The sequence below is a fragment of the Miscanthus floridulus genome, chromosome 3, assembly GCF_019320115.1.
Source record: "Miscanthus floridulus cultivar M001 chromosome 3, ASM1932011v1, whole genome shotgun sequence".
NCBI lineage: Eukaryota > Viridiplantae > Streptophyta > Magnoliopsida > Poales > Poaceae > Miscanthus > Miscanthus floridulus.
In genome coordinates this window covers 109,622,565-109,626,569 of record NC_089582.1, presented here as the reverse complement: position 1 = coordinate 109,626,569, position 4,005 = coordinate 109,622,565, and the positions used below count along the sequence as shown (strand labels likewise).

The following is a 4,005-nucleotide window of genomic DNA, read 5'->3' as shown; positions in this document are numbered from 1 at the left end:
CAGTACGTAGTAGTAATTGATAGCTAATCATTCGTAGGGGGCTCGCGCGCGAGAAATAATTATCGAGCTGCATGCATGCTGCATCGACGCTGTACTGATGATCCATGTGTTCTTGGTCGATGAGCAGGAGTCGTACAAAGAAATGACCGACCGCATGCATCGATTCTGCGTCCTTGCTGGGCAAGGTTCCTGAAGAAATCAAAGCAATGCATAAGGGATTTTACGAGTGGGATTCTTCAGAAGTTACCTCGCAAAATCACCAGCCGATTGTTCAGGTGGTTTATTTGTCAAGCCTGGTATAGTTCTAGGTTGTGTTCTTTCTGTTCCAGAAAACTCATTACGAAAAATAAAGACGCTTAACTTTTGAGTCATCTACATCTACAATATACATTTTTTTTGTGTCATGACTGATGAGATAATGAACACCACCGAGCCTAACATTTGTATCCCCTGCTAGCTAGGTTTTGATTGATGGGAAGGATCGGAGCGTAGTTGACAACGGAGGAAGCATGCTACCTACATTGGTGTACATGGCACGCGAGAAGAGAGGGCTCACTATCACCACAACTTAGGCTGGGGCGATGAACGCTCTGGTGCACTCACGTCATCAGTCTTTTACTCCGGAATGCATGCGCTTCACATTTTTATCATCAACATCCGATCAGTATATGTTTAGTATCGTCTATAGTACCAAGATATATAGCTAGCAATAATACTATCCTAGTCCTTAAAATAAGCACAACTTCCATCTTAATAATATTAAGGCTAACAGACAGCAATATATACACCAATCCTGCAGGCATAACGTGACGAAGTATGTACGTATTATCAAAACAAAAAAGTGACCAAGAGTCGTACCACCGAACATTTCTTTATGGCATTGCATGTTGTATCTACTGAAATTCAGATAAGGGTGACGTCGGTGATAAACAACAGCCCTATCATCCTGAACAAGGACTGCGACGTCTACTCCAACAACAGCGATTCGATCACAGATGCACTGTGTTTCTTCATGGATGAAGAAATGGGCCACAAGGTTGGGTTTGTGCAGTACCCCCAGAACTACGCCAACTTGACCAAGAATGACATATATGCATGGTAACTCCCTCAATGTCATCAACGAGGTCAGTGCAACCAAACAAGAAGTTACATGCTATCTTAAAGCTATATACTACGATCTGACTTCATTCCTTCTGAACCTTGACATAAATACAAGATGAAGTACATTATTTCATACATCTATCTGTCAAAAATCTGAAGGTAGAGCTATGCGGCATGGATGGTGTGGGCGGCCCCGCGTATATCGGTACCGGATGCTTCCACAGAAGGGAAATCCTCTGTGGAAGAAGCTCCACTGAAGACTACAAGCAAGATTGGGACGACACAGGGATCACAGCAGCAAAACCTCAACAACACATCGACGAGATCGAAGAGCAAGCCAAGTCTGTAGCGACCTGCGCCTACGAGGCAAGCAACACGCAGTGGGGGCGTGAGATGGGCGTAAAATACGGTTGCCCGGTGGAGGACGTCATCAGTCATCACCGGGTTGGCGATCCAGTGCAGAGGGTGTGCGTCGGTCTACTTCAACCCGCAGAGGAAGGCGTTCCTGGGCCTCGCTCCGACGACGCTTGCTCAGACGCTGCTGCAGCACAGGAGGTTCGGCGAGGGCAACTTCTCCATTCTGCTCTCGCGGTACTGCTCGGTGTTGTTTGGGCATGGAAAGATCGAGCTGCCGCTGCAGCTGGGCTACTGCATCTACGGTCTATGGGCTCCAAGCTCGTTGCCTACGCTGTACTACGTTATCGTCCGGTCACTTGGCCTCAGGGCATCCCTTGTTCCCGGAGGTGGTGATTCTCAGTGCCAGTCCTAGATTCTAAGGTGAAAGCATCTAGGCCCCTAGTTGGATTTCGGTGATTAATGTCAATACAAGATTACTATGACTAACGTGTGTTTTGCAGAGGCAATTAAGTTAGGTCATGGTAATGGAGATCGATTGGGCAATCGAGGTTGTCATGCCCCTACGATGGAAATCGTTTCGGTTTTCAAAGGATGGACGACAAGGTTAAGGATAACTAGTTCTAAGTGTCGATTGAAGTTGGAGAGACACTTAGAGTAGTTTAGGACTTTGTTTTTTCCTTTGGCCGTATTATGAAGGGGGGTATGAACGGGTAGCTTGATCTAGTTGAGTCTAGTGAGTTAGGTGTGGTGCACACTTGTTAAAACTAGCTCTAGGTAGCTCCTATGAATGCCTAAGATCCTTTGGAGCAAGCTTCATTCACATATGTTCGGAAGTTGGAAGTGAATGGAGGGTCAAATACTGACCGGACGCTGGCTCCGGTGCGACCGGACGCTGGCCGCAGGGTCCGGTCAGTTCATTTGACCGAGAAGATCAAGTCTGGTGTGACCGGACGCTAGGAGGTCATGTGACCGGACGCTGAGGGCCAGCGTCCGGTCAACTCCAGTAAGGGTCCAGACTTGGAAAAGTGTGACCGGACCCTGAGTATCCAGCGTCCGGTCGTTTACAGTAAGCATCCAAGAGCGACCGGACGCGTCCGGTCGGTACTGACCGGACCCTGACAGCGTCCGGTCATCACTTGAATGCTGGTTCGCGGGTTGAACTGACCGGAGCGTCCGGTCATCACGACCGGAGCGTCCGGTCATCCCGCAGAAGCTCATAACGGTTAGTTTTTCAGGCTGGCTTATAAATAGAAGCTCCACTCGTGAGTGGAGCATCCTTTGCTCATTCCAACAGCTGAGAAACACGTTTGTGAGTGCCAAAAAGAGCAAGATCCTAGTGAGGTGTTTGTGATTTGAGAATCCAAGAGAGTAGCCTCACTAGCAAATCAAGAGTAGCAAAGTGTGCATCCATCTTCTCATTAGGCTTCGCGTGGTCAAGTGAGAGTTCGTGCTTGTTACTCTTGGTGATCGCCATCACCTAGACGGCTTGGTGGTGATTGGGAGTTTGGTGTTCACCCGGCGGAGCTTGTGGGTGACCCAACTCAAGTTGTGAGCGGTTTTGGGTGATTCGCCGCGATGGAGTGTCGAAGAATCAACCCGTAGAGAGCACTTGATCCTTGCGCGGATCAAGGGGGAGCTACACCCTTGCGCGGGTGCTCCAACGAGGACTAGTGGGGAGTGGCGACTCTCCGATACCTCGGCAAAACATCGCCGCGTTCCTTTCTCTCTCTACTTACTTTGAGCACTTACTTTGAGTATTTACTTTGAGCAATTCAATACTTGTTTTACATCCATAGAATTGCTTGCTAGAGTAAGTTTGGAACATAGGTTGAGAGGTTGTTGTGCATTAGTTTGATATAAACACTTTTCTAGGCACAAGGGGTTAATTGGGCTATCCGTAGGATTTGATTATTGCAAGAGAATTTAGAATTAGCCCAATTCACCCCCCCTCTTGGGCATCTTGATCCTTTCAATTGGTATCAGAGCCTCGTGCTCACTTTTTAAGCTTAATCGCTTAGAGCAAGATGTCTCACGAGGATGGACCTCCTCCTATCTTTGAGGGAGATGATTTTCCATATTGGAAAATCCGCATGGAGGCATACTTAGAAGCTCTAGATGTTGGAATTCTTAGAGCCGCCTCTCAAGGGTTCCCCGCACCTAGGAATGCCGCACAACTTCAAGGCGATGAAGTGAATTATGAGAAATGGAATGCAAAGGCTCGCAACACCATTTTTAGAGGCCTTTGCAAAGAGGTGTTCAATCGTGTAAGGAACCACAAAGACGCCCATGCTCTATGGTCGGACGTTTGTGCGCTCCATGAGGGAACCAAGAGTGAGCGTGAGGAACGCTATCATCTTGTGATTAAAAAGCTAAATTCTTTTGAGATGTTTCCCAAAGAAAGTGCTAATGAGATGTATTCTCGATTAAATGTTCTTGTAGAGGAAGTCAATGGGCTTGGACTTACTCAAATGTCACCATCCGATGTTGTGAGAAAAATCTTGAGTGTCCTCCCCATTGATAAATATGGGCACATTGTGACCGTGCTAC

At 47.4% G+C, this 4,005-nt stretch overlaps 1 pseudogene; it reads left to right on the top strand.

Moving 5' to 3' along the window:
• The first annotated feature begins 581 nt into the window (after positions 1-581).
• Positions 582-1,877, top strand: LOC136544208 (cellulose synthase-like protein E6; annotated as a pseudogene).
• The last annotated feature ends 2,128 nt before the right edge of the window (positions 1,878-4,005 follow it).